The sequence below is a fragment of the Malaya genurostris genome, chromosome 3 (assembly GCF_030247185.1).
Source record: "Malaya genurostris strain Urasoe2022 chromosome 3, Malgen_1.1, whole genome shotgun sequence".
NCBI classification, from domain to species: Eukaryota; Metazoa; Arthropoda; class Insecta; order Diptera; family Culicidae; genus Malaya; species Malaya genurostris.
Window position 1 is genome coordinate 252,211,401 of NC_080572.1, and position 23,633 is coordinate 252,235,033.

General features: G+C 40.3%; 1 long non-coding RNA gene across 1 annotated transcript in view; it reads right to left on the minus strand.

The window, feature by feature from the left end:
• The window catches only part of LOC131439002 (uncharacterized), a 101,517-nt gene that overhangs the window by 25,113 nt on the left and 52,771 nt on the right, over nt 1-23,633 (minus strand). Inside the window, exons 3-4 of the long non-coding RNA XR_009231038.1 lie at nt 16,923-16,980; nt 6,271-6,292 (exon numbers count right to left, since the gene is read on the minus strand). This is a non-coding gene — a long non-coding RNA (uncharacterized LOC131439002). The remainder of the gene's footprint in view (nt 1-6,270; nt 6,293-16,922; nt 16,981-23,633) is intronic.

The following is a 23,633-nucleotide window of genomic DNA, read 5'->3' on the forward strand; positions in this document are numbered from 1 at the left end:
TTTTGTTCTGCCCACTTATTCTTGTTTCTCCCAGGCGTTTTCTAGCGTTCCAATTTAACTGGAATCGTGATTTGAAGCTGAAGATTGACAATCAAATCTGGGCATATCTCTCCTCAACTGGTGTCACCTTTCACCTGGGAAGGAAGTCATCCTGGCGGGCACAGCAGCTGCCGACAGGCCAGACCGAAATTGATACTCCGCTTAAGCCCCTTCTGCCTTCGTTCCGAAACCGTCCGAGAAGACCTAGAATCTAAGCCATGTACACGGGACGATTCGGGACTTAGCGAGCAGCTCGTTTACCCGCTGAGGTTTCCCAGCTGTCTACGGGGGTGATTGACGTGTGAAAAGTTTTGGGTTGGCTGAAGTTCTTGTATGGATTCGGTTATATTTATTTCGGGATAATTGGTGACCAAACCGAATGAATGACGGACGACGGCGGCGGCGTCCGGCGGCAGAATCGAAAGGCTAGTCCGGTTCTCATTGCCGGATTGACGAAATTGATACGGACTTACCGTGTTGCCGACAAAATTTGGATGGTTGACAATGAATGGATTTTAGTTTGAGAGCTGAGGAGTTTTTTTTTTCGCCCAAAAGATCAATGACCTCCGCTCATCTCAGCTTTCCACCTTGCAAAGAATCCAATCATTGCGAGCCGAATTCTCACATCCGACGACGACGATGACGAGTGACAACCGACAATAAAAATGTAAATAAACCACTTCACTTTATGTATGTTTCGGTTCGTCGTCGCAATGGTGATGAAATCTTCTCCAGCAAGCCCACGATCAAGATATCGGATTGCAGTGGTTCTCACAAATCATAAACTCGTTCTGGAAGCCACAAACAGACACGGATTTGTACCTGCCGTGGTGCAGGGGGGGGGTGGGTGAAACCAGTTTCCAGTTCACCGTAGGAAGAACCGACTTGTAAATTTATGCTTTTGCGTCGCGCAAAATATCACATCTACTCGCAAAGATATGTTGTGTGCAATACGATTGGACCAAAATCGATAAATTTATGCATAAACGCAAAGAATGGGAATGTCACGACCACCCTGGAATGCGGTACGCCAAGTGACACATTGTCGATCGGCTGCGATTTATAGTCGGACTGTTCCAACTAACAGCCAACCTACTTTTCGCATGAACATTCGAAAGTCGAAAGAACAACATCAGTACGGACAAGTGTACAAACGAAAAAAAAAAAACAAAACCAGGGTCAATGATCTTCCAGCAGCCAGGAGGTATTCATCGAGTGCACCGGAAAGCCTAATCCCAGAAACAAACAAAACAGTAGCAATGACCCCGGACGCCGCTGCCGAAGATCTCAACCAGCAATGAGCAAATTGAGCACAGTCCCGGGGACCTCCCGCCAGGGGTACACTCGAAAGGGCACTTCAAAAAAGGAAACATTTTGCTTCCTCTGTCAATGTCCTTACGAAGCAGTGGAGGCAGATGAGGACAAAAAAAGAAAAAGACCGAAACAACCGTAAACTGTCATTGATACAATTGTTTACGTTTACCGATTCTTCGCGTTCTCCTTTCCGTTTCGAAATTGGCAGAAACCGGCAACCAGCAAAAGACATTGTTGTCGCACACTTCAGGAAAGCAGCAACAGGGCGAAGATCGAAGGTCTCACCGCAGGGATGCCGGCCTGCGCACGGCCACGAGAATCGGCAACGTTATTAATAAACAATAATAAAAACATAAAGAGAAATTAAAATGTATTAATCGGGCATTCGGGCTCCCCTCTGCCAGGCCTTTTTCGGGGTGACGGCTTCGCTTCGTAAAAGGTCATAATGGTAGCAAACAATCGAAAAGCAATTGACGACCGACCAACCAACCAACCAACCGCGGATGGAACCGAGTGAGAGAGATAGAGATAAGTCAGAGGGCACAAAGCAACACAGCGCAGCAGGGTGCTGCTTGGTTTTGGTACGCCACTACAAGCATTGGTTTTCTTCCGGGACGACACCATCGATGTGCGATTGTTTTTCGTTCGAGCTATCTGGTACAGTGGAGGTCAAGTTATGGTGTGAAGTCATATGTGTTTGGAAATAAATTGAAATAGAATTTGAAAGAATAGAGTTCCCCACGGCGCGTTGGTGGTCATGAGGCATGAGCAGCACGATACCCAGCCGGCCAGATGTGTACGTTCAAAAGTATGGTAAATTGGCGAAGCAACTACAGAACAACTCCTCTTTGGCCCCGGAACCGAGTCTCGGTCAATGCAGATATTCTGTTTGCCAGAATCTACAGCAATACGATGGAAAAACGAACACGAGAAAAACTTTCAAACGATCGTAAATACAAAAGTTTCCGAACTGAACTATTTTCCTGCGACTACAACCGATGAGAATATGGATAGAACGGAACGGAACGGAGAAGGCCAGTTTAAGTCGTTTAACAATAATAAAAAAAGCTGAATTAAACTGAAATATAATAATAACCATCAAAGAAAGATTGAGATAAATAAATAAACACGTGCGATTGGGTACTTCAAAGTTCGGGGAGTGGCAGAGGTTCGGAATGGAATCTTGTGGAAACAGTCATAAAACTATTGCCCAACTATTGGAGCAAGAACTAAGCTTGGCACGTGGAAAACTTTTCCGGCAAACGATATTGGAACTGGCAGGGGAACAGATGGGGAACCCCGATGAAATTGGACTTGAGCGAAGGAAAACATATGCGTGAGGAATAGGATAAACAGAAACTTTTGTTTGTGAGAAATGGAGCAGTTTTTCTTTGCTTTCTGTTAGCAGGCGGACAGACTTCTCAGATTGTGCCGTAGATTTCGAGAAAGGGCAATTGGCTTGGTTTCATTTAGATTAAAGATAGTTTCACAATCGTAAACCCATAATTACTGGAGCTCAGATATAAAACGAATGCCTTATGGGTGCATCGTTCTGTTCGGTCTGAATTTTAATGGCTCAAAACTACTTTCTAAACTATGGGTAATTGTTCGAAATTTGTCTTTCCGGTAAATGATGGTCACGCACACTCAATTAGAAGGATCATCAACTTGGCAGCGAACGATCGATTTTTTAAAAAAAAGTTTTCATTCTTTATAGTTCAGTTTTATAGAAAGATATTTAAAAAAACTTCGTTTTTCATGGCTTTGAACGTTGAAAATGAATCAATTCGCTCGATCACAGGAAATAAGTTCGATGAAGGCCATTCAACCTACAAAATGGCCTGCGGTCTTGGTTCCGCAGGAATTTTACCAGGCAAGGCAACGAGAACCGTGTTGAACCGATAATTCTGAGATCTCTTCTAAAGTGACATGCTGTCACCGAATTTCAACCCGATAAAAACACAGCTTTCGGAAAAATTCCATTTTTTTATATTTTCGTCAGAGTTGTGAAAGAGTTCTGCTAGGTTGCCATAGTTTTACCGGAGTTCAGTCAGATTTCTGGCAAACTTTGCTAAAGGTTTGCTTTCTCACCTCAAACAAGCGAGAGTAACTATCACAGAAACTAGCATACAGGCTCAATCTGGATTATTTCCGGCGATCCATATTTCTTCCCTGCGAGTTTGACTGGTCTCTGTCTCTGTCTCCGGCCCGCTTGATAAAAGCTCTGGTAATTGGAAGAAAGTTGCTTTCGAACAGATTCACCCGCTTGTAATAAATTCTGGCAATCAGGCAGAAGCCTGACTGGATTCTGATAGCTGTCAAAATAAAGCAAGCAAAATTGGGTCGTTCTTCTACAGTTCATACATCGTTTTCTTTTTTTTTTCCTCATGCATTTCACATTATATGGGTTGGTTTAAAAAACAGAACATGTGCGAGTATAAATAGATGAATGAGACTAGGTAAATATTACTCTCTTCTTGTACTTCTTGCTTTATTGCCACATCAAAAGCTTTCAAGCCTATTTGTTCAGTTTAAGTAAGTTCTCACATTATTTCAATTTGGGTTTTGTCTTCTTATGTTTGTTGTTTCAGTTGTTTCAGCAGTTCACTTATTTGTGATATGAATATCCACATTACATTTCCACTAAACTTCTCAAGCAATCAAAACCAACAACTTTTCCACGAAACCTAAAAATCATTTACTTTCCCACAAAACTCAAAGAAGCCTCGACAATTCTATTACATTGAGTACATTCAATATTATTATAGACATATCATACGTAAATATTCCAATCAATTTTGCCGTGACTTACTTTACTAGGGGGCGCCTTTTCAAAATTTACCCTGTCCAAGAATGGGTAGAACCTAATCGCGAATATCTCTTTTTGTATTTAACGCAGCAACAACACCATTTCTTCTTCATGTAGTCGGAAATATGGTCAGCAAATTATGAAAAAATTGCCAGGAGTATGAGATAACCACCAATAACTCAAAATTCGTTCGGCACGTCAGTATAGACATTGCATTTCGATGCAAAGAAAACAAGTGTTCTGAAAGTAGCAGAAACTTTACGTCTGCTTAGCGGTTCAAATTGAACTGCCGAGTTTTGCATAAAGCAGTTCAATTTGAACTGCTATGCACTGATGAGTCAAAGACGAAACGTAAACATATCAAAATTGAAGTTTTCTCAAATGTTTGGTATGAACAAGCATTAAGGTGGCAAAGTAAGGCGCGCAAAATTTCAATCACACGAATTGATCGTGCAAAACCGGCACATAGAAATGAAGAACATTTTCAGCAGTTGAGTGCAGTGAGCTTTCGACATGTTTTGTCGCTAGCTATGACCAATTCAATACTAAGATACTAAACCAAAATTGTTATTCTCGTCTTTCAAATCGTTATACAATTTGTACTTTCGATATGGGTTTGACAAGTAAGTTATTGAAATTCATGTCATATTAGCTCCCAACTAAATTTTAGAAATCTTAGATAGCTGGAAACGATTTGTTGTCTCGGGTTGGCGGTTCAATGCATAGGCCGCTGGTCTTACAAGCCAGTTGTCGTATGTTCGAGCCCCGATCTGGAAGGATACTTAGTGTCAGCAGGATCCATAGTACTAGCCATGCAATGATTCCGTACACTAAGAATCGGCTGCGAAGTCTGTTGAAACAGAAAGGCAAAATTCTACAAAAGGAATGTAATTCCAGGACTTTGCTTTGGAAACGATTTGTTGTGGACTGAATTTGAACATTGCATTTTTCATTAAATTGCCTTATAGTTGTACTGTTACAAATAGGCAAGTGACACATTGAATGTTTGCAAAATTTACACAATCAATTAACTAGTACGTGCGATTATCGATATTAAAATGTGCGGAAAAAGCACGTCAGTTTTATTCGTATTCACGGCATTCAGTTATGTCTCTGACATTACCCTTCCATCTTTTTTTTAAATTCATGCCTTTTTGCTATTTCCAAGCAATCCGAAAATACCATTTGTTTGATTTATGAATCATTTTGAAAGTGGGTAATTTTCTACACATTTTCATTTCATCCTCTCACATATAGCTGGGTAACAAATCATTCAATTTTTGATACATATTCCCTCTACTCATTATTGAGAAAAAGATATTTACGAATAAAATGAGTTTTCCGAGTTTTGTCGTAAATTAGTCGATTGATACACATAAATGGGTATTTTGTTTTAACCATGTGACGTTCGGTTGAATTGGATACCCACTCGTACGCAGCTGGCAGATTTTCACCCAAACGACGGGCTATTTCTGACAGAATTTTCGGTCGAAATTCTGTCAGAATTCCGGCGAAAGTCTAGCTACAATGTGTTAACCGTTTCCGATAAAGAATTTCCCCTCACGGTTATAACCGGTTCTGTTTCAGCCGGATTCTTGTTATATAAAACTAGTCGAACCGTTTCGAATCGGTTCTATATTTTTGGCACCTTTGGTTCTATTTGTTACTTAAGAAGTTCATATGAAGGGCAATAACATTACTTTCTCACTATCCGCCAAAACCCATAATTCAGTCTCATTTACCTCATCTCAAGAATCGGTTACAAAAATATATGTTCAGCCAGGATTGATGAACATCAAATGAAGTCGAAGCAAAAAGAAGGAAGAACGAATAAGTAATTTCTCCCGAGGTAATTTTGACAGCAGCTGGAATGCAGCCACGCTTCTGCCGGTTGCCAAAATTCCGCACAAGCGGGTATTGGCTACCAAACGCAATTCCAGTACTTATTATCCGAAGAGCGAAACACGCAAATGTGAGAGAAGGCAAATGTATTTTCTCTGAAACAATTCCGAAGTAACGAGCTAAAGATTTGTTCTTGTTTTGCAAATCTGACAGATGGCGATGGATTTAGATTATGAAATTGTTGAAAACTGGAATTGGAAACTTACCTTTGTATCATGTGAATATCATCTGTAAAGAAAGAAAAAAAATCTGATTAGCGATAGTTCCAGTTTTTATTTCACTTAAACTTTTCATATGAAGATTTAAATGATATAAGAGAAAATGTTCACAATGCATATCAAAATTAATTCTCTCGTTTTGTTAAGTGGATACATCAAAATTCGCAACATAAGTAGCAAACCCGAACAACATATCGTATCTAAACTATTCCTCGTTTTGATACTTGTTTTGATACGAGACCAGACTTATATCAGCACTTGCTATGAAAACAGGTTTTTGTTATAAACTTGTTAGGGCTTCATGATCGGGATCCGCAACTAATTCTGAAACGACAAAGTCTAAACTATGTTGCAAGGAGACATGTTCTATGTTACACTGGTTAAAACAAGGTGAAACCAATGTTTCTCTATAACATAACTAGTTACAAATTAGCTATTTAAGTTTCCAAACATAACATCTTTTTGTCACATAGAACTTACTATAATTTATAAGCTATCGTTACTTAATACAAACATACCCTCAATCACAGCTACGGTTTAAGTTACTAGTTGAAAAGAAGTTTATTTATCATTGTGAAACCATTCAAAAACACGTAAGGGTATGTGCAAATCGTTACTGTGACATAATATAGCAGTAATATAGATATTACAAGATTGTAACATACAATATCTGCACTGATTCAGATAGCCATCGGCTGGTTTTCGCAACGTAATGATAACGAAAATGAAACTTTTTTGTCGTGAATACTTACTTTACTATGGGGTGCCTTTTCAAAATTTACCCTCTGAGAGAGTGATAAGTTTTTGATCGTGAATATCTCTTGTTGTATCTAACGAATCAACATAATTTTTGCTACACCCCATCGGAAATGTGATCACAATTTTATGATAAAATTTTCAGTTGTGTGACATAATCTCAAATAATTCAAAATTAAACTTTTCTGAAATGTTTGGTATAAACGAGTATAAAAGAGGATAATTCATAAAGCGCGTTTGCCTTGCTCGTATTTTTAAAGCTCATCGCTCAGTGATTTTTGAAAGAAATTATATAATCTAACTACCAATAGAATCGAAATTTTTCAAGTTAAACGTGTATAGCAAAAGCATTGAAGTATTTCAATAGTACACTGTCGTTTGCAAAGCTAGTTTCGCTTCCGACAAGAGCGATTACGTCACAGCTGCCAGTCATTTGCATTGGTGAAAAAGCAACGGTGGAGAGCATTACACAAAATCAGCCGTTCTAATGGCTCTAAAAGTTTTCTAAAAAACTATTAGGATTTCTTGCTCGGAAATCGAAGAGAAATATCCTCAGTTTAGTGCAAATCTAGAGCTGTTTGATTTGATTTTTGCACTTTTCGCTGTGTGAAATTCACAGTAATCTAGATCAAGTGAAGCCTTCTTTGTTTTTGCGAAAAATGTGGAAAAAGGGGAATGCTTGCATAATTCATACAATTGATCAACTAATTCATATTCGGAAGTGTTTAGGAACATGTCAGTTGTTTTCGTATTCACGACATCCAGTTATGTCTCTGATATTACCCACCCGCCTTTTTTGGTTTGAATACGGCGAACACACTATGTCGATTCGCGACCCGAGTAGACCCAAATAACAAACAAAGATCAAAATAATAACACATTTCGCCATCATATCTTGTCTTGATGTTTCCGTGCGTTCGTAGTGATTCTTGATATTTTTCTGATATATCATCGAAGGAATCAAGAAATTGCACAATATCTGTTTAGTAACAAAACCGTTATTGATGAGGTACTCCAACTTCATTAAGAACAATTGATCCATTAGTTCTATTTTCAAATAGAATGCAATGGAATAAACTGCATTAGAATTAGATAAGAGAAATTCTTATAACATTGTTTTCTGAATGCTAGAATATCGAATAACTGAAAAATTCGTCTTCTATAAATATTTTGATCTTGGTTTTATATTACAATGAAATGGGAAGATTATGGAAAGATAAGTCATTTCAGCATGGCATTGCAACGTAACGGCAACTTATTTTCAACCGATTCCCGATTTGTTGCTAGTCACTAGTAGAAACTGCGCTTGTTGAGTCAGATTTCTTTTTTGAGTTCACAGACTTTTTCAATCCTGGCTGAAGATGAAATTTGGCTTTTACCCAAAAAAAAAAAAAAAAAATATTCGTCCTATCGAATCGGGAATCTGGTGGCTGATTGAGGTCATGCTAACATATTTGATGAATCTCGTAACGTTGTAAATTACAATCGTAAATGCGAGGATGGAGCACATTTGTTTACAAAGATCAAACCTTCGCAAATAAGGGTTTGGCAAAGTGATTAAAAGCACAATTTCTTTCATAATGTGCGATTTTAACAATCTCCCAAATTAGTCGAACGTTCGAATGTTGATTCTGAAACATGCAAACTATATTTTATTCCATTCCGCTCATTATGAGATCAATTATAACGAGCTGGCATTTCCATCTCTCAAAAAATTTATCTCAAACCATTTCTCATTTTGGAAGCCGATTTCTACCACTTTTCGCTGCACAATTCTGCACAGATATGTTAATTAGCAGGTAGGCAATCAGGTTCAACAGTGGAATGTAAAGTGGATGTACAAAACGATAAATAAGGAAATATTTTATCGATTTGTGCTGAACCGGTTGAGAGACCCGTAGCGGAACCGGTTGAGGACAACAAACGGTAGTGATTTTTTCCTTCCGAATTGAAAAAATGAATGGAATTCCCAATTCCAACGTAGTCGGCTCGACGAGTTCGATAAATTATCCCCATCGGAGATCCCTTATCGTGGTTTGCCCAACCGAAAATGTCAGCTAAATGAGTTCCATTGCGTGGGGAGGGTTTCGGCATGATGGGAATCGTTTTGCACTGGCTCGTCTTCTGGCAACTTAAAATACATAAATAAGAATAAATCGTAATTCTTGCTTCCTTCCCGGTGGCTGCTGAACTGCTCGCACTTTCTGCGGAAAGATTCCATATTGCTGTGAGAGGCGTTTTTTTTTTCTTTCTACTTTCAAGCCTTGAGTTTGCGGTCGGCCAAACCTACTTTAAACGAAAGATCTAAAGATCTAACTTTCGTGTTTACGGCGTTCGACTTGTTATTGTGGGTTGTAGTAGTAGCAGCAGCAGCAGCAGCAGCATCAAGCGTAGTTGTAAGTGAGGAGTACCACTTACTTGTAGTCCGAACAAAACAAGCCCATCTCGAGTACCGACAGACCGAAGGAGGTTTCAGCCCGAGAATAGGCCTGCGAAAAGGAGGCCACAAGAGCGAATCGGGAGGTAGGCAATATGTAGGCGAAGGCAGCAAAAAAAAAAATAAAAATCTTGAACGTTTCGTTTACGCTCAGTTGAATAAATCATAAAAATAAAATCTTTAATAAATTCTGACATAATTTCAGTGCTCTGGCTTGTTTTTGCCTTCCTGTGCGTCTTCGTTCTCCTGTTGCTTCGCTGTCAGCCTCCGAGGGTGGCTGACTGAAACCGAAAATAGAAGAAGTCAAGGAGGCCACGACCACGAAGAGCTGCCTGTTGGCAATCGAACGATTTATTCAGACCGTGCGAGTAAGAGACAGAGAACGAGAGAGGTCCTACCTGGTAGCCAAATGAGCGAGTGAAACCAACGAACGATGTTGTTCTGTTGTCCGTTAAAACACATGGTAGATGTTTATCACGGGACGGTTTTGGTTTGCTGGAAACGGTAGAAGTTCCACGTGAGTTGGACCCCCAACCGGTGCGTGTATGTGTGTATGTGTCAATGCGTACCAAAACCAACCGCGTGCCCGATTGCGAAAGATCTTGAAAACCAAAACAGAATAGGAGATCTAAATAAGAAACGTAGTGGATTTGTTCCTAGAGGAAATGTTTCAACGCATCCTACAAGCTGATTACGTCGGAAGAATCAGTTTGGTTAGGTCTCAAGAAAATAAGTAGTAGTTTTAAAGGTTAAAATTGTTGATCGACGTTTAAAGCATGAAACCGCAATGATTTATTATTGGACTTGTTCAACAATTTGGCAGACCATTTTTATGTAACAAAAAACTTTTGCGCTTCCTCAAATTATTTGAAGGAAAAGAAAAGAAAAACTCATCACGCTTGCTTGTCTTTCTCGTACCCGGGACGACGGTTTTGAGGCTAGAAATGGTGCATAATCGATCATTTCTTCTTATGCGTTAAACGAGACTACACTTCGTGGCGAGGACCGTCCACAAAAAACAACAAGAATAGACGTTCTGCTTGATATAAAGCCTCAAACGCAGGTTGCGCTTTCATTCGCTTGTAAAGCCTCAATTTGGAATGGATTCTGGAACAGAATTCAAAAACTAAACTCAGAATCTGGATTCTTGTCCACCTGAACTGTGAACTTAATTTTAGGATTAGTTCGGAATTCGTATTCAGAATTCTAATTCAGGAACAGTTCTGAAACGAAATTCAGAACTCTGGAACAACTTCTGAACCAGAATTATATTCCTGAATTCAGTTCATTTGATCTGATTACTAAATTCAGTTTCAGAATTCAGAATCGGCATACTGGAATTAAATTCGGAATTTTGGTTATGCAACTAGATTTTTAAGCTGAATTCAGTCCCTCATTCAGGTTCGCAATTCAAGATGAGTATTCAGCTTTAGAATTAAATTCGGTGCCTGGATTTTGAAAATGAGTTCAGTTACATAATTCTATAACTGAATTCAGGAACTGATAGTTTGATCTGAATTCCAAACCAAAATTTGAATTGAATGACTAAATTGACCGTTTTAAACAACATGTACAAATGTGTCTATTATATTAGACAATTTAAAATACTCATGGTTATAAACATACATAGTTAAAGTCTGTTTTACTAGCGAACAAAACATGTCGTAAGCCCACTGCACTTAACCACTGAAAATATTCCGTATTTCTATGAGTCGGTGGGTAATGTCAGAGACATAACTGGATGTCGTGAATACGAAAACAACTGACATGTTCCTTAACACTTCCGAATATTAATTAGTTGATCATTTGTATGAATTATGCAAGCATTCCCCTTTTCCACATTTATCGAAAAAACAAAGAAGGCTTCACTTGATTTCGATTACTGTGAATTTCACACAGCGAAAAGTGCACAAATCTAACCAAACTGTTCTAGATTTGCACTAAACGGAGGATATTTCCCTTCGATTTGCGAACAACAAATCCTAATAGTTCTTTAGAAAACTTTTAGAGCCATTAGAACGGCTGATTTTGTGTAATGTTCTTCACTGTTGTTTTTTCACCAATGCAAATGACTGGCAGCTGTGACTTAATCGCTCTTGCCGAAAGCGAAACTAGCTTTGCAAACGACACAAAATACATCTGCTAGCAGTGGCGATAGAATCCAAACTGATCCATTTTTTGTTGAGAGGTTTCTATTTACGTGAAGCTTGTAGCTTTTTCACTAATAGGCGGTCCTAACGGCTATAAAAATAGCCGCATACAGAATTTGAATGTCGATTATTTCATTTCGGATTTGCATAATTTATTGAAAGAAACTATAAATAATTTGTAGGGATTCGTTTCTAGCATTCAGAAGGGTCAAATTGTGGAACTCACTACGATATTAAACACTGTTCAGAACATTTTCTTGAACGATTTGTTGTACAGCAGCAGATATTTTGTTCTCTTCTTCAGAACGCGTTTTGATTGGCTGGTGTTGACATGGGTCAAATGAGACAGGTTTTTCAATAGTGTACTATTGAAATACTTCAATGCTTTTTCTATATACGCTTAAGTTGAAAAATTTCGATTCTATTGGTAGTTAGATTATATAAATCCTTTCACAGATCACTGAACTATGAGCTTTCAAAATACGAGAAAGGCAAACGCGTCCAATGAATTATTTCCTTTGATACTCGTTTATACCCAACATTTCAGAAAAGTTGAATTTTGAATTATTTGAGATGATGGCACACAACTGAATATTTTATCATAAAATTGTGATCATATTTCCGATGGCATGTAGCAAAAATTATCTTGATTCATTAGATACAACAGGAAATATTCACGATCAAAAACTTATCACTCTCTCAGGGGGTAAATTTTGAAAAGGCACCCCATAGTGAAGTAAGTCGTATTCGCGACAAAAGATATATTCACGATTAAGTTCTGCCCATTCTTGTACTGGGAAAATTTTGAAAACGTACCACATAGTAAAGTAAGTCCTATTAACGGCAAAATAAATATAACATTGTTTGTTGTGCTATTTTACTTTTATTTGTTCAACGTTATTCGTTTGGTAAAATATGTTTTTCGTGAATAAGTCATACTTTAGTATAGATGCACAGTTATAATTTTGGAAGCGAAGCAGTGAAAACACGAAATTTCCACATTCAATCGCCTTATACAAACGATTATTAATATTCGAAAGTGTGGAAGCCAGTTCGAATTTGTGTCCTCTAGTTATGTCTCTGACATTACCCACCCGCTTTTTAGATAATGTGTAATTTTTGGTTATTCCGGGTTTACACATGAGATATTAATATGATATGCTAGTTGTCGCATGTTCGAGTACGGACCTGGAAAAAATTCGTTGTGTATTGGAAAAGAATTGACGAACTCCACAAAAATACAGTTTATTTTTCTTTTGTGTCTTCCGAGTCACTGGCGTATCTTGGATAATTAACGCTCGGGGCAAAATATGACACCTCTGGAACAGGATATTGCCCATCGTTGAAGGGGATTGGTTTAGCGATTTGGTAATGTCAGAGACATAACTGGAGGACCAGGATTACCAGACACGAATTTTTCAGTATTCTACTGATTTTCAAGTACATTGGTAAAATTTACTGAATTTTGTACGGATATTGCCAAAAATACTGATTTCATACAGATTTTTAAAGAAGTCTGTTTTTCCATAATATAATGATAGAGGAGCGTGATAAATTGGTTGAACAATCGGGCCGATTCCGGTCGACAAATTTCACTGGGTTAAATAAATTTAAAACATACGCAAGCTGAACTTAGCAGAACTAATTACCTCTTGAACTTCCAGAATGCACCCAAAGTTTGTAGTACATGTCATAATTTTGAACGATAATAACTCAGTCATTTGTTTCGAGATTGATATAATTTACCAACCAATCGATACGGAAACATTCAACTTAAGCATGAATGGCAACGTCGTTTCAGCATTTCAGGAGCGTACTATTGAAAAATTGGTTTTAAGTGACCTATGTTTTCACGAGCCAATCACAGCATGCCATAATGATGTCATCCTTTAGTCACTTTTGTCACTGGCTGTCTGCGAACGAAAAATGTATCTTGTCTAGTGAATGGGAGACAAAACAGAGGAAACAAATAGAAGAAAAATTGAGAAATAATGAATAGTAGATAAGAAACGTTTGTTACTTTTCTTTTTGTAAATTTGGAAAACTGGTTGTTCCACAATTATTAGCCTATGTTTAAATTTTAAATCTGTTAATGAGGGAGTTGGAAAATTGCATTTTAATATAATCATGATCGGTTGTGTATCGTATACAACCCTGTAATTTGTTCGTATTAAATAAAAATTTGTTCAAAAACAAAAAAAAAACGCCCTTACATTACGCAACAATTGATATAAAAATGATATAATAGATGGAAAATAAGTTATACGGATTTATACCGATTTTCTCCTCTGCCACCACTTTGACACAAGACGGAATACGGAAATTCAGTGCACACGATCTGGCATCGTTGTGGAGGACGTGAAGACGAATGAAACTGGAATGCTTTTTCACACTTCCGATTATCAATAACAACTGTTGACAACTTTTTGTCACCATATATTAATCTACAATCAGAACCTGAATGCTGGACAATCAGGAACTTAATTGAAGAAGTAATAAGTTTCAAAAAAGGCCGTCTTTCAACTTGTTCATTGAATATCTCGCCTTCAAAAGCATGGATCAAAAATCTATCCTGACAATGTCTAGATAATTTAATTAAGATGCGATTAGTGCATAAAATCATAAATGTTGTCGCGATAAAAATGAAGAGAATGTTATTTTTGTGAAGGTAAGTCGATTTTTTTCTGACTTAGTTCCCTGGTAACGTAACGATACATGAGAGAGAAATAAAATCGGCTTAGCAAGGCTGCCAAACAAGCGGTAGCTTTATTGGATGCAGACACATTTTATGCAAACTTGCAATCGAAAATATCGAAACTTTTCTGGTCACCCGCCCCATCGAGAGTCAATTTGTACATATGCGAGAGAGCATGGAGAGAAATGTAATATGCAGAGTGAGACACGTGGTTATACGCGACCTACTGGAACCAAATTCAGTTCTAGAACCCATGTTCCGAATTCAATTCGAGCATGCAGGTTCTGAATTCTGGAACTGAATTTACTAATTCAATGCTGAAACTGAATTCAGGAATTAAATTCTGGTTCTGAAGGTAATTCCAAAATTCAGGTTCGGAGTTCAAATTCTGAAATTTTGTTTCAGAATCCAGATCTTGAACTTTGTTCCAGAAATCTGAAGTTTAATTGCTGAGTCAGTATTGTGGATACGAATTCCGAACTTAAATTAAGAAACTAAATTCAGTTCTAAAATATATAAACCAGTTATAATAACCTAGATTTACGATCCAGTTTTGGAGTCTTTCCAAAAGTTTGAGTTAACTAATTTTTAAATTATTTATGGTTATCTTAGACCGCTGAAAATTTAATCACGAATTGCTGATCGTATTTCTGATGACATGGGGAAAGAATTATGATGTTGCGTTTAGTACAACTCGAGATGTTGACGATTAAGTTCTTCCACAGGGCGAATGATGAAAAGGCGCCCCGTACTAAATTAAGATGTCAAAAAATGTTTCACCAAAGACTGTTTTGCCGTCCCAAAATACCGTTTCGCCCGATGCTAATGTATCCTAGACACACCAATGTTTCGAGATGTTTGGGACACATTCAAGTGGTAAACAGTCATCGAGAACAGTATTTTGAAGCTTCAGCTATGATATCGTGTTCAATTGGTCCGATAATCGGGACGATGGGGCTCGACCAAATTCACTGGGATATGACAGGAAAAACTTTGACAAAGCAAAGTCTTGGCATTACATTCCTTTTGTGAAATTTGGTCTTTCTGTTTTAAAAGACTTCGTAGGCGATACTTAGCGTACGGAATCATTGCATAGCTAGTACTACGATCCTACTGACGCCATGAATCCTTTCAGGTCGGGGCTCGAACATATGACAACTGACTTGTAAGACCAGCACCGTATGTATTGAACCGCCAATTCCAAAAAGACTGGGCGGTTTTCAAATGTCAAGATTTACTAAAACAGTTTGGCAGTTTGGCGTCCAGCGTTTTTCTCATCTTTAAGGAAATCGTGATTTACATGCGCGTTCAGGACTAACCAAGCTTGTCGATACGGATGGTGATCACACGCTTGAGTGTCTGGTTCTCATACTTAGGATATTTATAGGAAAGCCAACATTTACAACGAAAACTAGTTCCAACTTTACTGAAAATCAAAACGCTACAACCTTTCAATCTGATTTCGCCGTTCAACTGAATCATGGATGCATATAATTTCACCGGCACGGTAGCCGATGGTTCGCAAAAAGTCCTCGAATTGGATCACTTTGTAGTGAACGACCGACCGAGCGAATCTCTTCCCAGACTCGCAGTAAATATGGATCGAGAGCTGACGTGATCACACTTCAGTAGCCACGGATGCGCTACATTTCTCGCAAAAAAAAAACTGCAACCGTGCACAAATCGCAAAATTGTCCATGTATAATCGCACCGTTCCCGCACCGCGAAAGAGTCGCTGACCTAGATGTCGGATCACGAGGATCGCGCAAGAAGAAGGTGAATCACGCGAAAACGGCAGCTCCACGGCAATTCGCCAAATATTGCTACTGGTTTCACCTTCTCGTAGTAAATTGCACTTTTCGACCGACAAAGTGGCAATTTTGTACCCTCTTGCCGTGCTGCTCCGGGTTTGCGTTTGAAATATTTAAAATTCATCATCATTTTTCGCTTGGACCGCGACAACGAAAACCTCGGCCACTGAACCTTCGACACCAATACATACGCGGCCGTCCGCCGGCAATATATCTGTAACATAACCTCATCGTTTGACCATACGGGCAGTGACGGCTACACCGCAGTTTTGACAGTTTTCGTCCGGGACAAAAAAAGGCGGATAGAATTTCCGTCTCGAAAGAGCATGTTTCAGCTGTCGTCCTGTTGGGCAGCGAACACGTAACGTAATCATTTGCGCTGCATCAGGAGAGCCCGAGGACAGGGTTAAGTTTGACAATGACGAAAAGAAAAAAAAACAGACCAACATTGTAGTGTTGGTTTACGTACTGCGTGCATTTCTAAAAAAAAAAAAAACAACCGGCCCGGATCAAATTCCATTCCCGCTTCTTTGACACGTGATTATGCGATCCGATCGTCGAGGTTAGAGCTACGTCAGCCATACGTGCGAAAAGGTTAAATGCGACGGTCGACTGACTGACTGACTGACTGGTTCCCTGTAAACCGGTCAGTCGGCTTCGAGAATCGTGACGTCAATATTAGACAACCGTGCTACAAGTTTCCGACGATGATGATGGATTAGACCCGCCTGGGGCCCGAGGTCGGATTTGGCTACATTGTAATGTGTTTTAGTTGGCCAAGTGCCACTCACCCGATGCTTATGATGATGATGAAGCGGTGCTGCTGATGGTGGACAAACGGTCGATTATCTGAAATAGAAGCGAAGAAGAAACAAACTGCCATTAGCGAACGGTTATGGTAAACAAATGTCGTGAATAGGATTATTTCGGGTTGGACCAACAGGCCCCTAACTAGATCAGTGTTAGTGAAGAGTAGAAATCAGACTAGGAGCGATGGACCGAGACCGATTTGTTTTTTCTTCCGAGACTTCACTATTCACCGGTAGGAGGAAATTTAGCAGTGGGAAACAGTGTTGGATTGGGAAAGTGCAATAAAATTTGGAAGAAACGAAATCAGTCGATCAACGATCCCAAATTGCTGTAGATTGATTTGTGACGGTGAAACGTAAGTTGAAACGAGTTCGTGAACATTTTTCCAGTAGACCTCCAGCTGACAGAGCCAACGTACGGACGCCACCGCAAACTCGAATGTCAATGTCAAGCAAAGTTCGATCTTGCCTGCCTGTCTGCCGCAAGCTGAGACGAAATTGTACCGAGATTGTAGCGACTGTCATTCCGCCACCACCACCACCACCAGCTGCGCGGAACTTAATTTGTTTACTCTCGTTTACTGGCTTTCATTGTCTTTTGCGCTGGCTGGTTGGTAGGAGGTTTGCATACACACGAGGAGTATTCCCAGCTGTTGCGATGGTGGTGAGGGCGGTTGAGGCTGTTGCTGCAACGGTTTGATTTATGACCTTTGGGTCATCTTCTTCGGCTGCTGCTGTTTTTTTTCTGTCTGTTATTTCCAAGGGACAAAGATCCGAAAATTTGTTTGAACGGCAACAAATGATGATTAAGTTATTTTCCGATGTTCCATTTTCGACCTGTCTGAGAACAATAGCCATTGTGGCGGTTCCGCGACTATCGGATATTATCACAAATTAATTAGGACTAATTTATTGTTGCTCTCCGCGAACAATAGGATCCGGCCCGGAATGCAAATCAATCACCTTTTTTTTCGGGAGCGCTGGGCCGGACAAAGTACGGCTGAGCTATGCGCGAAGAAATAAAGTGAACCGTCATTTGTCTTTTCTAGCCGTTCAGGACCCGCGCCTGCGATGACAGTTATGTTAACTGTTGCTATTAATTTCCATTAAAACGAGAAACGGTTGGGCCTGCTGAGATGGGTTCGACTGATCAGATGGTATTTTTAGTTTACTCTGATAAGCCGTCTGATTGACTGTTCATCGGTATGTTTATGAGAATTTTCGCACTGGAGCGAGCAAACTAATTAATTTTTCAATCGTTTCGTAATCATAAGTTTCGACGATGAAATGTTCATTTAACACAACATTGAAAAGTCATTATTCGGTAGAGCATAGATGGTCAAATGTTTAATTTAAAATTTATTACCAGCAAACATTGCAATTGTTTTTCGAAGCTTTTGGCTTCCCCAAAATCACTCGAGGCCCTGACAGATAACGACCGAACGACCTCTGGTTTGTTTTGCTGCTAGCCGGCAGAGGCCTAACGTTTCGGAAAAAATGTATCCAAGAACCAAGATTTTTATTTTGTTTCTGTCCAGAACTCCTCCTCTTTCCATTTCGGTGGCGGCTGGTACTTCTCCTCGCAACAATCATGATGATGAAATTCCAGCTTCAAACCAGGGGGAAGAGAAAAAATAACCCAAGGATAGAATACCGTGGCCGGTTTCAATCCCGAAGCAATCAACTACAAAGCACGAACTCCACAGCACAGATTTCCAGAGCTTTCAAAATATTTGCTTTTTTGTGCCATCACCGCGGTGATGATGGCGGGCGGCCGCTCCACAGCTCCGTCAAACGAGATCGAAGCTGGTCCTGATTCCCGCCGTTTTCGTTCGTTCAGACAGAGGGCGAGGGCGAACAAATTAACTCCTGAGTCCCGAAAACTACCTCATAAATTTATAAGATTCGTGCAACACGATTTTTCACGTGATGTTGGTTTTTTAGTTTTCAAACGTTCTCGGGTCCATGGGCCGAGTCTAGCGCTTTTAACTACGGAAGACAGACGGAAAGGACGGACAGAATTAAATCGATTTCGAAACTCTTCTCTCGTGATGGGCCGTTAGGACTACTGATGGCAAAAGGCAAGTTACACGTTTGAAGAGGAGGAGATTCATTCCCGAAAAAGAAAAAAAGGAAAAACGCCACGACTGCCGCAGCGGCTGGGTGCCGATTGTTCGAAAGCGTGTTCGGATGGATGAACGGGTTCCAACCGAACGACCCAGCCGCCAGTGGAGCCAAGAACTGGTCAGACAAACAGTCTGATTTGAATAAATTAATTAGAGATCTTTGGGTTTCGATAAGCTTGTCCGGTGCTGCTGCTGCTGCTGCTGCATAGTTTACGAGTTTACCGAACGGGCGTGGGTCGTCGATGTGAAAGAGCCAAGGGAGGTGGTTATGGACACGATTTTGATTATATGGGATTTAGTTTTCGGTAGGCAAATGGTAAACCTCGCATAGCAAAGTAGGCTAAAGCGCATTCTCGTATGCTTCGCTGGTGCCACACGTCATTTGACAGTTTTGTTTATGGCTGTGATTGCGAACGTAAATAATCTGGCAAAAGTGGAATAGAGTTTGAAAGAATGTAAACCAATGGAGGAAGTTCCGTTCCGAAGGGGCCACCAGGAACACGGGTGTGTGCCGGGTGGTGTGCGCATACTGCTAATGGGTAGATTGCTATCAGGATACCCAGGTGGAAGTGGGAGCAAAAGTTCTTCACGAAAACGATGATAATGACGATGATTACATCGCACCATCGGTGGCGTTCTAATGATCATAATCATTCAAAACAGACCGGGGTAGAGTCGCACCTTTGATGCACGCAGAGCGATGACGTCATAATCGTTGCCAGTTTGACGATTATATTTACACATAAAGAGAAGAACCCGCCGACAAACGATAGCATGCAATTTATTATTCCCTGTGGCCGTAGTCAACTGATATTGGATGGTGATGATGATGGTGGAATTGAGCCGAGCCCCGCAAGGAAAGTCGATCAATTGAATTGAATTGAATTGAGAGATAAGCCACTGTTGTTACAACCATTCAAATAGAGGTGGTAGAGGAAGGACCAGAGACTTTCAAGCTACCGCTTGAAAGGAAACAGTCTAGCAGTAGTCCATAACGTTTTGACCTTCTGCATAGCCACATCCCATTCTGTCTACACCGAGAGAGGTGAGAGCATGATTGTGCATAATGTCGACCACGTTGAAAGCAACGGAAAGGAATTACCAGCAATTGAAGTATACCCCGTAATTTAGTAGTATGCATGCTTGTAGGGGGCTGCACCCGTGACACCCATCCAAACAGAAGAAAAAAAACCTAGAATAATAGAAACGGAACCGAGATATTAAACTCGGCCCAAAAAAAAAAAAACATGTATCCGATTAAAGAGCCGTTACGTAAACGGAAGACTACGCTTTCGATCTTGGCGGCAAGGCGGCCGCCACGTCAAAGGCTTTTCAATAACCTCAAAAAGTAGCATCACCCTCACACAAAGGCAATAATCTTCAGTGGAACGAAACTGACCTCATTTTCGGTCAGCAAACTACGGCAAACGTGGTCCTACAAAACAACTCTAACCGAGCCAACAGCGGCAACAATGAAATGGCACAAAAATGCCGAAAGGCTTTGACTTTGCAGCCTGCGCCTGGCGGGCCGCAGTGCCGGTGCTTCAAAACAAAAACAAAAAAAAAGAAGCGAAAATTCTCCTCTGTCCGTCGTTGTTTGCCGTCTTATTCCAGGCTTTTGTCGGCCGCCGAAGAGGGGGTGTCTCGATTAGATCAGAGCACCGAAGCCCCCGGATACGAAACGACCCCCGAAACTAACCTCCAAATAAGCGCGTTTGTGTTCATGTTTTATCTATGCGTTTTTGGCATTTTTTTATCAAGTCAGGATCGGAACTTCGAATGGCCACCAGGGACTGGTTCATTATTCGACGATAGCGATCGTACTCGGTCCCACACCACACCCCTCCAATAAGGGGGTAGTCACAATCCAAGCGTTCCCTCCGAGTAGACTAATTCGAGCAATCCAACCAATCGAAAGGATACAGCGGTGTATCGTTCCGAGAGAGAGAGAGAAGGCGAGAGCGGAATTGTCTTAATTTTCCCCCTTGCTAGTGATTGCTATCTGAAATCCTTCGGGGTATTTGGGCCAGCCGGTTGCTATTAAGTCAAATGACAGCCGCCCCGGTTTCTTAGAACTGTCACCAGCTGTTTCTTGGTTCGCCACGGCTCATCTTCTTGGCCGGCTCCAAAACATAAGCGCAAAAGCACAATCACTATAATAACGTTTTAATGACCTCATTAAGATCGTCGACGGTCGCTGACGCTGCCAGGCACTGTGGTGATAGTAGCCTACAGTTGTATTGGTATTGGCAGTAATAGCCGTAATGCCGTTGGCGTGTCGTTCCGAAGAAAACGCGGGCTGGCTCCGTGAAGGAATCCATCGGACGACTGTGGCACTTTGCGGAAAGCCATGTTTCCCGGGAATTTGACGAATGGAACAGCAAACGGTAGCAGTCAAACAAGTGAACCGCTTGTTCGACAAGTGTATCGGACCATGTGTGAGTGTGCGTGTGTGTCTTTGCAGATTTCTTAGAAACATGCCGCAATCGCAACCGAGCCGATCCGAAGCGGGAAACAATGCCGAGTTCCATACCGATTCCAAGAAGCAACTGTACCGTGTGATAATTTCAAGATGTGTCGATACCGAGATGAATTGCCGCAGAGCACTCGCAAGGAAGTGACCAATTGAAGTATCCGTTTGCTCTTTGGAATGAGAGTTCCGGATTCGTAGCAACTATTGGATCGTGACAAGATTTTTCCTGAGAATTGTTAGGGTGATGATGATTTCAGTTCATTCCGTTGAGAATATTCGCTTAAAAAAATTCGCTGGAAAATTTCAAATCAAGCATAAAAGAGAATAAATCATAACCCGTGTTTAATCTTCTCTTTTCTGATCGACCGTTTCAAAGTACAAAGAGATCGGTCCTTTTCACGACAAGCAAATCGATCTTAATGAACTGATTACGATATTTCTTCCATTGCCGTAGGCAAATTGGTATATGAGAAATCGATCCATTTAGGAGTTTTCAACCGAAACTGAAGGAATCGCAAGCCGGATTTAGTGAAAATTGATGTGTTTAACCATCAATTAACAAGATTTACAATTTGAGTCTAATTTGGCGATTTTTTCACGTGGTTTCCAGTATAAAACCAAATTATTTCCGGATTCGGATCAAATTCAATAGTAGCATATGAAATCGTAAGACCTTAACTTTAAATTTAGGTTTAAGAAAAGGTTGAATTGTTTTTGAGAAATCGAAGCTCTTGACCACTATTTACGGTACCTCCCAAATCCTCAGTTTGATTGACCATCAACTAACAAGACTAACAATTTGAAACAGTTTTGTGCTCAATTCAGAATATTTTTCAATGGCTGTTCGGTCACCCATGGGAGTTTAGCAGCCCTTTCGTAGCAGTCTAGATAGCCGTGTAGTGTCTGTCGGTAGCGGTTTCCCAACTGGCTAAGAATAACGCTAAGGTCCACCTGCCCCGGTGATATAAGTCCACCAACCAGCCAAGCTGGTGGTGGAATTCGGTGGAATTATTTTCAACCAAGAATTGATCCACTGGTTTCCTGTTCCATGTCGTAAAAGGCCACTAAAACGGGAACTCCCGAGTCAAGGTGTGTTTAGGTGCCGATGACTGAATGGCTGCAGTCGTGAATGAAATATCTTGGGCTTTGCCCTTACTGTGTCACGCGAAGCTCTGGCACAGTGGACGCTTTCATTCTTCGCAGCTCGTGGGATTGAAATGATTAAAACATTTAAAACAATACTTCCATGGTGCGCTACAGGCCATTATAAATTAATATATTTGGTTACTTCTCGTTGTTGTACGATTAGTTCTGGAGATGGAGTGTTCATTACTATATTTGATAATGGTTAGAGTAGCACAAATAATTCTCCAGCATAAACGTACAGAAACTATGAATCTAACAAGACTTCTGCAGGGAGGTAAAACTTCTATAGCCTTGCTTCAAGAAATATATTTCCAAAAATGGAAACTTCTACGTTGGAAAGTTGTTAAGCCCAATATTCGTTGCCTTCAACAAGAACGGTATGACGAATCCACGTGAAATGTCTCGAGCATGCATACTTACATACTCAGAGCTCACAACTCGGGATATTTGTGCTTCACAGTTGGTATGACTATTGATGGCATAGACAGGAAATATGTCTATTGTTCGGCATATTTGCCGCATAATTAATCTTAAACAAGTGATGACTTCAAAAAAATTGTATCATACTGCTGCGAAAGTGATTTACCGCTTATAATCGGCAGTGACATAAATGCTCACCATATCATTTGGGGTACCACAGATATAAATTCGAGAGGCTCTGATATGATGCAATTTGTTAGCAGTACAAACTTTTGCGAGATCTGGAAGAGAGGAGGTTTTGGACGTAACTCTCTGCTCTGATGGAATTGCGCATGAGTTGGTAAATTGGATCCTCTCCGATGAGCTCAAACCTTCGTTGCCTGATCATAAGTACTTCTTCTTTGATCATTCAAACGTAAAATTTGATATTATCACATATCGTAATCCCAAATCTACAAACTGGGACCTCTGTGAAGAGGACTTGGCGACTAGATTTTACGGGTATCAACCAACAATTGAAACCTCAAT